We start from the raw sequence: 12377 nt of genomic DNA on the forward strand, positions 1-12377 counted from the left end.
AATGGATGGATGGGTGAGGGGTGGGACAGCATTTGAAAGTCCCATAAATAAAGTGACACACAAGAACATACACACGCATGCACAAACACACCAGGAACCAATTTAACAATGCCAGTATACCCAACCTGCTTGACTTTGGACCCAGGCAGGAAGCTGGAGCATGTGGAGGACACCCACATGGACACAGAGAGGCCATGCAAACTCCAGATAGGGAACAAGCAGGACGTGAATGCCGGTGTCCTTATTCCGAGGCAGCAGCGCCAGGATTACTGAATCAATCAAAACAGACCAGTACAGAGTAAATGGTATAAAACAGCCTTTCTTAACATAACAGATGAAGATCTCAGATATAATAAATAGTTCGGCTTAACACACCACTCCCCTCTCACGGTCACACACATTAACTGTGACAAGCTTTTCAGCATTCTATCCTCTTTTTCGTTTTCTAAATTCCACTTTTGTTTCTTTTGCCTGCTTTAAAATTAAAGATAAATAATTGAAAAGCAACCGTCTAAACCGCCAATTTTGTAAAAGTTCGTTATTTGTTAGTTGAAAAGTAATTTCTTAATTGGTTAAGACAGAACCAATCATATGTTAAGAAATAGTTCCGTGAACGTAAAGGGGATTGGTCTAAACTGCCGCTTTTTTCAAACTCGTTTTGTTCTGTGACAGTTAATAAAGGCGGCTTCTAGTGCTTTTTTTCCTTTGGGGGGTTTCGCTGAGTGTTTGTCCTTTTGTCTTATCTGGATGTTCTTCCTGCTACTGAATTGTTGGATGAATCTCTTCAGATCTACCTCGGCACTTAGAAACTCGGGCGCAAACCGGAGAGGGTAGGTCAGTCCGCTGAATGTGGACGCAAGCGGCAAAGGTCGGTATGGCGGCTGTCTTAGCTCAGATGGGTGCAGTACGACAACGTACGATTTAAATGTGCTTCTTATGTTGGTGTGCTCCCAACCAACCTTATACTGGACTGGATGCCCGTCCAGATTTGCTCCCTGCCCCGAGTACGACGCTGCATGATGAGAAACTCCGGTGACCTATTGAAATTATAATTTGGCGGTTTGAAAATGGACCGATAATGACTCCTCTCCCTTGTCTATTTGCAGATGCGCATTATCCTTCTCTTTGCTTCTTTGCCATTCTTGCCAGTGCAGTTAGGAGTTCGCTTTTGCGTGTTTTATTCGTTTACATTTGAAACCTGGATGTTAGAAGGCTTGTATTCGTCAGTCTCGGAGTGTTCACGTGCCTTTTGTGTCCTCCTCCTCTCTGCGCGTGTTGCGGTTTCGTCTTATTTCCGAAATGCCGAATACAGTGGTGCTGTCTTTTAAAAGCGGTATGCATGTCCAGCTCTGATTTTACGCTGCCTAATAGTGCAGGGTGTACGTGGAGTTTGCACGCTCTCCCCCGTATAAGACTTCCGAGTGTGACTACGCGCATGCCCAGTGATTAACTTGTGACCCGTTCAAGGCTGTTTGTCTTGTGACCAGTCGTTTCTAAAACCGCAATTAATTGGATTTATAAAGGGTTTGAGAATGACTAATGGCCGACTATCATACTGCAGTGGTCGTAGGATTTCCTCAAAGATAGAGACTGGATCGCAGAGACAAACAGCGCGACAGGATTCGTGTTTCCTGAAAGTGTGCATTTGCTATTCGATAAGGACTGAGCCGTTACTCCTGTAAGCAATGGTTCATGTTAGGGTATTAATAACGTTATTGATTATTGAAAAAACGAAGGAGGAGCAACGATTGAGAGGAGGCATATAGGAGTGGTGAAAAATAAAATCAAGAAGTGGTTGGTAGCGTTGTACGTACACTGATGTTTTAGATAGATAGATAGATAGATAGTATCTATCTATCTATCTATCTATCTATCTATCTATCTATCTATCTATCTGTTTTAGTAAAATAATAGCTTTTTAATGACACTTTATGGTTCTTTACTGGGTTGTGTTGTCCCACATGGAACTACTGCGTGATGAAATACCATTTCATGCTGGGAAGAGTTTTTTTTTTTTTTTTGCATTTGAAATCCTTTGTGCTTTGAAAAACATCCTACTATGTACAATAAAGGAAAATAAACCTTTAAAATATTGTAAGCTACCTAGCAGGACATTAACAGATTAAGAAAACATGAACTTAGGCTGTTATTATGCGTAGTGAGAGTCCTTTAAAAATCAGAAACCATATGAAATAATTTACTTCTACTTATGGGTTAATCACTGCGTGAAGCCAGTTATGAATCTACATGAATAAAAGGGTCTTTTGGATACCCATCCATCCCGCTATATCCTAATACAGGGCAGGGCGCGTGCGCACACTTTAGGAGTGCCATGTCTTTGGAGTGTGAGAGGAAACCCACAGACACGGGGAGAACATGCAGACTCCACACAGGGAGGACCCGGGAAGCGAACCCAGGTCTCCTTACTTAGAGACAGCAGCGCTACCACTGCGCCACCATGGTATTAAGTTATTCTAATTTAAAATAACCTCCCTACATGTAGTTTGCTTGTTCTCCCTGTGCGGGTTTCCTCCGGGTGCTCCTCTGCCTTCCTCCCAAAGTCCAAAGACACGCAGGTTAGGTGGACTGGCGATGCCGAAGTGGTCCCTGATGTGTTGTGTGTGTCACTCTGGGCTGGCACCTTGGCCAGGAATTCTTCCAGCCTTGCGCCTGCTGTGCTGGGGCTGGCTGCAGCGTCTCCATAGGAATCCACCACAACTTTTGTACAGATGGAAACAACATTAAAGACTTTAAGCATTTTTCTTCCCGAAAACTATCAGTTATGTGTGGTTGTGGAAGCTGATTTATGACTTTTTTTTTTTTAATACACTGGAAAATGTCGCACACCCTGCATGTCAAAAACATCTCGCAGTAAGGAGACCTGGGTTCGCTTCCCGGGTGCTCCCTGCGTGGAGTTTGCATGTTCTCCCCGTGTCTGTGTGGGTTTCCTCCCACAGTCCAAAGATATGCAGGTGTGTTTGTGTGTGCCCTGCGGTGGGTTGGCACCTTGCCCGAGATTGGTTCCTGCCTTGTGCCCTGTGTTGGCTGGGATTGGCTCTAGCAGACCCCCGTAGTCCTGTGATCGGATTCAGCGGGTTGGAAAATGGATGGATGGATGATTATTATTATGTTCGCCGGCTTCTGAGTGTCTGAGGTGCGCGGGTCTGTCAGAAGCTAGAAGCCATCCTTGCTGCAGATGGATGCTTCTTGAACCCGACAGGATCGGCCATAAGGCAGGAACCAAACTTAGACGGAGTGCCAGCACATAGCCAAGGAGTCCACACGTAATGCTCGTCTCTGCAAAACGATGTGGCATTCAAATGTCACACAGACTGTGACGTATATGGGATCTGAACTGGGTGTCCAGAAACTGCCAGCAAACAGGCGATTTCCATGGCACCACCGGGTTGCCCACCGTTTCGAATCGCTGATTCACTTGTCTTTGAGATGTGAAAAAACTCTGAAAATGTCATTTGGTTTATTGTTATTGCCCACTAGGTGGCACACAAGCTGCAGATAAATGACATTTACAGTCTCGCCTCATTTTCAAACTCGCTTAATTCAATTCAGGGTGACGGAGGTACAACCGCTATATACCAGCAGCAGTGGGTAGTCCCTGGACAAGGCGCCAGTCCATCACAGGGCCCACTCACACAGCGGCCTAGTCTGTAGGTCTTTGGGAATTTTTGATAAAAATCCACACAGACAACATCCAAATAAGGAAAGTTAAGCCCAGGGCACTGAGTGTGTGATGTGCTGGTGCTACTCACTGGGCCACTCTGACAATCCAGCACTGGACAGTAAGGGTTTTTGAGCCTATGTTGGGAACACTGGGTGCTAGACAACAGGAACCAGCTCTGGACAGAATGTCAGTTCATTTCAGATCTCCTTTAGACACACAGCTACAGTCATTTTCTTCACATGTCTGGGTGGGTTTCTCAACAGGTGCTTCACGTTTCCTTTCACACACCCAAAGATGTGCAGGTGAGGTGAATCGGTGGTACTAAACTGATAGTTTGTGAGTGAAACCAAAATTGACCAACCTGTAAATTAATTCTGTTTGGTTTCTTTTTTGGAAAGCAGAGTACTGGATATTTTATGACTGGAAATTCATCAACATGCGTGACAGAAAATCATCTAAAAGGCCGTCTGTGACTTTGAAGCGAAGCAACAGCATTGATGGACACTGGATCAGCTTCAAGTGCCCATACAACCAGCCGTTGGTCTCGCCAGAATCTGCACGGTAAGTTTTAGTCCTATTGACAGGGTGGCAATTTTTGTTGATCTTCTCCAGGGTGCAGATGGTTTTGAGCATCTCCATCTTGTAAAGAAACTAGAGGGATGTTTGTGCTCACCACAAGAATAGTTACCTCACTAACACTGATGTAGTGTAGATCAAGGAATTTATAGGGCATCATTAACATTATGGAGGCACTTTAACAAGCTGACAAAGTTACAATATCATATCAAACTTACCAAAAGAGCAGCACCACATACAGTAAGGAAGAACACAAACATGGCAGATGCAAGTGGAATGGCACACACCAGGAGGACTTTAGAAGACTACCAGAGAGATTCTAGGTGCCAGGAGGAGCGCCACAACACCCAGGAGAGTGATAGTGTAAAAATGTCAAATGGGCTACATAACTATAGTATATGACCACTAGGGGAGCTTCATACCCCCAAACCCCACATACAACTGCAGTGACACAAGTCCCAGGTTCAGGAGGAATTTGAAGAGGGATATTTAGAGCAGACATCTTTCTCCTAAAGTAAATAACAGAACTTGTTTCTTTTTTTTTCTTTTCTTTTTTTTTTCTGGTGGACATGGGTCTCATAAGTATTGCATTTTCTTACATTTTTGCTCTGGTTCTTGACTTATTTTGCTCTGTTTCTTGGATTGTCTATTGGATATCAAATTGGTATTAATTTCCTTTGGATTTCCTTTTAGGTTTATTGTTTTTTGCTTCTGTGAACTCTTTCTGTATTTTTCCTACTCTTCAAATAAGTCCTCATGTTATAAAGATATTATATTGCCTTGTTTTATACAAGTCAGGGGCTGATGGTAATCCTCTCCTTTGTGGAAGATCCTGAGTATGTTTTTTGACATTACTCAATATATTTTTTGAACTTTGATAATGAAGTGCGCTTTGGCCCGGTGTGATCCGAAGTCAGCAACTCAAGTGAAAGCTAAGTTGCCTTTTGATGCACCTCTTCTGATCAGGCTTCCCTGTGTGTTTATGAAGGCCTCACACCATCTTAGCCACTTGTCAGATGATTCAGAACACCTGGAAGCATTTCTGGGTCAGGAGGTACTTTTATTGCTCCTGGGACCCTCCTGCCAGCAGCTCTATGTGGCAGTATACAAGTACCCCAAAAAGGCCACCACTCAGGACTACAGTTTCCATGCTACCCTGTGGGTGTAGAAATGGGAGTACCACCAGAGGGATGTTGCTACCCAGTGGAGGTGGTGTACACATTGCCTAGGGAGGCATCCCCACCTCTGTCTTTCTATTATTTTGGCCTCCCAGTGAGGTAAGGGAGCATCACCCACCCCAGCCTGGACACCCATCTATCCACATGGTCCATTGTCATTTTGAGAGCCTCAGGTAAGGTTACTTTCATCCCAGCTGGTATGCCAACCCAACCCTGCCTTCCATCACATGTAATATACAAAGTAACAGGAGGACATCTACAGTTCAGGCAAACCTGAAGAACGAAACTCCAAAAAAGGGTAACCAGGAGACAAAGAGTGAAAAGTTGTAGAGAACAGATTAGGCCATCAGTCTGGATTTAAATGTTAAAAATGGGAGTGGGCTACAAGGAGAACTATAGGAGAGCTACAGGGAGTTGGAGCCACAGAGATGAATGATAAAATGCCAAGAGTTATGAAGCAGGGTTTGGGGGAGTCAGAAGATCTCAGCAGTCTGGTGGGTTTATGAGGTGTGAGTGATGTAGAGAAGTATATTGGAGTGCTGGGACAAACAATTGTGTTTGAGGAAACTGATCCTGGGGCACATGAAACAGAACATTCCAGATAATCCTGATCACCTTCACTGCATATTGTCCCAATTGGTCCACGCAGATGTCATAACCCTTGCATATCATACCATCCTGGCAAATCTTGACAATAGAAACCGCTGTGTCAAAATCTTGTTTATAGACTACAGCTTAGCATGTAACACTGTTGTGCCATCAAAGCTGACCACCAAATTCCTCAATTTAGGACTCAGCTCCACTCTCTGCAACTGGCAGGGGCAGCCTTAGGCATGTGCAAACTGTGCACCTGCACAGGGCCGCCAAATCCCAGGGGCTGTCATACAAATATATATTGAATATAAAACAGAAAGAGAAAATAACGACACAGCTGACGGCAATGTGTCAGAAAGACATTTTGTTTCTTGTTAATTAGTACGCTGTATTTACTAATGTCGCTAGAGTCAGAGCAGTAAGCAATATGTAGTATTATAACATTCTGCCATAATGAGAATATCATGGGCCGCCACTTGGTTTTCAAGTTACAGACACGTGCATATAGAAGTGAAGCAGTGCAAGTGGGCGAGTCGTCTTACAAGTTAATGTTTCACCGAGTTTTAATAAAGTATTAGTGTTAGCGCAGTAGTCATAGTGAATATCTGGTCGGATAGGGGACACAAGACATTCGCATACCCAGTCTAAGCAAAATGAAGAGATTTCAAGTACACAAATCTGGTTATTCGAAACGAAAGAGAAAGGTGGCTCAGGAGGCTTTCATTGCGTCACAGGAAGGAGCAATCCTGAACTTTATCACCCAAGGGAAACCTAAAGATGGAGAATCCTCCGGCCAGAGTACTGCTGATAAGCAAATTGAAACAGGCGTTGATGACCATAATCAAGAACAAAAAAGTGATAATATTGATCATGTCGTGAGCACAAGGCGGCTATGCAGTGTCCGCAACGGATGTGGCCATCCGCCGTGCATAAGATACCATATTGATATTGGCGGGCGAAGGGGCCACCGATTCTTTCTCTGTCCAGGGCCGCCATGAGCCTAGAGCCGCCCCCGCAACTGGGCTTATGACTTTTTAACCAACAGACCCCAGCATATGCTAACTGGGACCATCACATCCTCCTCGCTTACCCTCAGTACAAGACTTCACAGGGTTGTACGCCGAGCCACCTGCTGTGACTGTGTGTCTGGACTCAGCCACAACTCCAAATGTGCTGATGATACCACCATCATAGAGATGGTCAACAGGGAAGAGGTGTACCCATGGATTCAGTTGTGCCAGAAGAACAATCTGACCCTAAATGTCATAAAAACTAAAGAGCTGGTCACATACTCAAAGAAGGCGATAGACTGCTTCAGTCTGTAATGGGGGGTTACTGTGGACGGGGTGAGCAGCTTTAAATTTCATGGTGTGACCAGCACTTTGTCTCTTATCCTTAAGAGTCACCTGGATCTTTACTTACTCAATTATCTAAGGACAGCTTAAATTTCTCCATCAGTTCTCACAATGAGGGGTCATTAGCTCTGTTTAGCTATTTTATGTCTCTTTATCTTTAATTTTCTGTTTCTCTTTACAGAGTGATATCAGGTCATGAGCTCCCCTCTGGACTTGTTATCACTGGTGAAGGTGCACTATGGGTCAATCGACAGACATGATGGCTCCGTCCTCAGTATGGAAAACACAGAATGTAGAGAGAAAAGAAACTTGAAGTGATTGGTAAAATAAAGTGTAATTACCTTTGAAGACAGTCAATAAACACTTCCAACAGAAGGCCGTGTCTGCAGGTGGTTGACTTCAGAAATCCTGGAAGCTAAAGGGAGATTCATAAAAGTTAAAAACTGTTTCACCAAAATAATTTCAGATTACATGGCAATATTTAGCTGTGGTAAACAGCAGTGATATTTTGGGTATGAAAATTACAGTGGAGCCAACTTATTAGTTATGTAAGTTTATCTAAATGATAACATCTGCCCCTCTTTTGCTAATAACTAGCAAAACCTGCAAGTTCACACAACGTTCACTTTGCAAATAATCATTCAGTCACTGGGTGGCTGGTACCTGGTCTGTCTCAGTTGTCATCATTGTGATACCCTCTAACAAGGTCATCACCTGACACATAGAGATTTAAAGGTGAAGTAAAGCGAGAGCTTTGCATCCATCCACTCCTCAGAAAAACCTTTTCTCTTTAGAACCGAAATGGCATTGAGGTGAAAAAGGACAAGCCACACAGACAGAAGATGCAGAGGACACCTCAGGTAGCAGCGCTGACTGACTACTGTGCACATAGGTGTTGGGAAGTCAGTGTCGGGTCAACAGATAATTGAAGAAAAAAAGTTTTCCATGTGCAGACCTGTTCATTCCACACTTCTCTGAAACAGAAGACTCAGACTGCTTGCATCATTTCCATCACTTGGAATGAGCACACACAGGCTTCCATGGTGACTTTGTCAAATTTAAGCTTGATCCTCCTCAGTGATGGTTTAAAATCAAAATAAAGCAAAATGCCTTGTGTACAACGCACTCCTTGTATTGATCTTTTATTTTTATTTAATTACTGTGTCTATCTTTAAGGGAGCAAACAGTTGTGGAGTTTTCAAATATTTCACTGGCCTGTGCTGCATGGCCTCAACTGGGAAGAGCTTGTTCAGAAAGTGCAAATACACAATTAAAATTTAAAAAGGCAGTCCTCATATTAATATAGACAATGACCTTCAAGTCTCATCACTAAAAAGGATCATTTAGGTTGTCCACACACGTACTCAGCTATGAGTATAAAGAACACTGCAGGACAATTGGTCCACCACTTGACAATTCTGTGGACTACAACAGTGAGATTTTTCTAGAAAAGTAGTTACATGAAGTATATGACAGATAATGGGGGAAACATTGCTTAAGCAGACAAAGGTGACAGCTGTAGAAAATATTTTAATAAAAAGTTAAATTACTAAGGGAAGATTATTACTTATTTTGCACAACATCTGATGGGGTTGCGTCCTACTGACCTTTAATGAAGAAACAGAGCTAATTAACTCTGTCACAGCTTTTTCAAGATCAAGGATCATAACACCTAAGCAGTACACTACAGGGAGAAAGCATAAATGAGTGATTTCCTAAGGCCCCTGTGGTCAGCTCTGTGGTAAGCCTCATCCAACTCAAGCCCTTTAACCAGATAACATGGGGCCTGCTCTTCAATCAAAACCACCATTAAGTCTAATGTGAATATACTTGATGTGGGCTCCTCTGAAGCAGCTTGTTGGTTGTTAAAGATCTGGCCTGCAACATTGGGACACATACATGCTCATAAACATGAAGGTGCCATAGCGGGTCTTCAGAGTGATGCTGTAGGGGAACCATTTTTGTTTCCCAAAAGACCCATTCATGTGTATTGTCCAGAAAGAACTTGTATTTGTTTTGATCTGTAGCAAGATCCATAAATAACTATGAATAGATGGCAACCGATTTGTGAAGCATCAATGGCTCCTGATTTTAAAAGGACTTTGCTGCACAGGCTAAGATCAGGTTTTCTTAATCTGTTAGCATCCTGCCAGATTGCCTACCATACATTAGAGAGTTCAGGTTTTTTATCCCCTGCATATTGGGAGGCTTTCCAAAGCCTAAAGAACCCATCCCAGAATGAAATGGTGTTTGGTCAAGCACTGGAACCACACGACCCAGTAAAGATCCATAAAAGTGTCATTAAAGAGCCAGCTTTATTAAGAGTGTACATGGTATTCCGTTTTCAAGTGCTTTGAGCAAGAGAAAGGTGCTATGCATTAAAAAGCATTCTTCTTCTTCTTCTTCTTCTTCTTCTTATTATTATTATTATTATTTTTATTATTGTTATTGTTGTTGTAGTCAAAAAGAAATGTCTTTTTGTCAACACTTATTATGATATGAAAGATTCAATAAACAGTCATAGCAAGTTAAAGACTTTCATTTTGCATAACATACAAACATAATAGCTTTTCTTTTAAGTAATACACATCAACAACATTCAAAAGCTTATTTAATTTAGATAGATAGATAGATAGATAGATAGATAGATAGATAGATAGATAGATAGATAGATAGATAGAATGTGTTTTATTTCTGTTTGCATTCTGTCTGGATATTGGAGGATACTGTATTTACTAATTCAATTATTTTTAAGGTGACTAAATTATACTTTAGCTTCAGTAATTTTTCCCATTGCATGTTTTAAGTTTGACTTTTTGACCCCATAGAAATATTTGTACTTGAGTAGATTTTTTTTTAGTACTTTTTCCACCTCTGGTTTTTAGAGAATTATACAGTTTGTGAAAACACATGTAAAACTAATTTTAGGGACACATTTGTGAAAATGTATGATAAACACAACTCCACTCTTTTGCTCATCACTAGCTCTCTAGTAGTTTTGTGCTTGTTCCCACTAATGCGCCCAATCAAATGACTTGTGGCCATCTGTATTTCTGCTAGTAGAGACATCACCTTCTTCTCTTCCAATATTTAATGTGTCCTGTAAGTAAATTGCTATTTATGAGGTTTTGATCTTTTTTGTGTGTTTTGATAATTTTCTTTCTTTTTTTTCTGACAACCTTAACCTAACAGTTGATTTTTATTTTGTTCCTTTAACACTTGAATCATTTTGGAAATCATATTAAAATCTGACAAACAGAGAATTGTAATACAACTGGATAAAAAACACAGGGATTTGCAATTATAATCAACAAAAAATGGCTTAGCGTTGACACTTTCACTCTTCTGTCCACCCTGAGACTACAGAGGCGAGATGTCAGTTTACAATGTTGGCATTACCAGCTGCCAACTCTGCCCATACAGTAAAGGGAAAAGGCAGATGTGGTGAACTTTGGCCTGTAATGTGGCCTGTCCTGCATGGTGTGGCTACCCTTCATGATAAGAGTAAGTAACTTCTTAGTTTTATTGCCATTCTTGTTTGACTGCTGTGCCAAGCTCTATATCACTTTCAGAAAATGAATCTGATTTCAAAATTATGATCAGATGTTCTTTATCATGTTGAAAAACATATGAAGAGTAAATGAAAGAAATGTATAATTTTTAACAATTAAAATTCATGTTTGTATGCTGGTGTGATGACTCTGTTGTTGTTTATGAAGGTGCCACAAGTAGAATCCACACAGGAGCTCAGTGTCTTCTGAAGCAATGGTGACATTACATCACTTTTCCTCCAGTGAAAAAAGAGAGAAAAATGTAAACTTAATTCTGTTAAGTCAAAACATTAAATTTCCAACACTTTAATGAATGTGAAATGAGGTGCACATCAGAATTGATATATAAAACAAATTATATTTGATTAGTCAGCCAGACTGTGGAAAACATCAGAGGAATGGCAGAGATGTCTGAGGTTTGAACCAAGAAGACTGAGCACAGGGGAGCAAAATCCTCTCACACAACTGCTGTCTGAAAAGCAGGCTTGAATAAAGTACCCAACAGCCATACTTGAATACAAGTGGAGTTAAAACATTTACAGCAAATTTTGCTAAAGTAACTGATTAAGTGTAATTAATTACAAGTAAATGTAAGATCTTTTCATTTTACATATAGTCAGACATCTCTTTGGTCTGTTGAGGAAACTGAAGCATGTGGAGGAAATCCATGGGGACACAGGAAGAACATGCAAACCCAATCCATTTATTTACTGCTAAACCAATATGTCTTTGGGCAAAATTTTAGGTAATTCACTTGTTACAGTTCTGAACCTTTAATTGCTTGTTTTCGTTTTTAAACTGCTGCATTCATCTGTGGTGGGCTGGTGCCCTGCCCAGGGATTTGTTTCCTGCCTTGCACCCTGTACTGGCTGGGATTGGCTCCAGCGGACCCCCGTGACCCTGTGTTAGGCTATAGCGGATTGGATGATGACTAACTGATTGACTAACTGACTGATTGCATTTATGTTTTAATTGTTTCCCGTTTTCTTAACCAGCCAAACTTAATAACGAGGAGCAAATAACAACAAGGGTAACTTGGTTCGATTTGCGATTGTGAATGTGCATCAGGAAACAGCAGTGTTAATACAATATTTAAAAATGAGTGTGAGGAAAAAAAGGAAAGGATTGTGAGATGCAAATCAATTGTGGTCCACAAAAACATATGGAAAATGTTCTCAGAAAATGGATACTCTACAATGTAGTTAAAATTGGAAAGCACTTGTTAGCAAAGGCTGACTTCCAGTTAGGATAGTAGTTGGAATGAAAACCTGCAGCCACTGTGGCCCATCTGGACTTTGGGTGAATATCCTTGCCACAGGGGAACCATTTTTAGTTGCCAACAGAACCATCCACACAAAGATTCCAAAAAGAACCTTGGTTTATTTAGATCTCTGTGAATAGGTCATAACAGATTTATCAAATCTCAGTCGGTTCCTGGTTT

The 12377-nt window shown here is 41.5% G+C and overlaps 1 long non-coding RNA gene across 1 annotated transcript; it reads left to right on the forward strand.

Annotated features, from left to right (window-relative positions):
• The first annotated feature begins 673 nt into the window (after positions 1–673).
• On the forward strand, positions 674–7760 carry LOC127529907 (uncharacterized). The gene is made up of 3 exons (XR_007936514.1): positions 674–868; positions 4084–4243; positions 7567–7760. It is a non-coding gene; the product is annotated as an uncharacterized LOC127529907 (long non-coding RNA).
• The last annotated feature ends 4617 nt before the right edge of the window (positions 7761–12377 follow it).

Source organism: Erpetoichthys calabaricus, chromosome 12 (assembly GCF_900747795.2).
Source record: "Erpetoichthys calabaricus chromosome 12, fErpCal1.3, whole genome shotgun sequence".
Taxonomy (NCBI): Eukaryota; Metazoa; Chordata; class Cladistia; order Polypteriformes; family Polypteridae; genus Erpetoichthys; species Erpetoichthys calabaricus.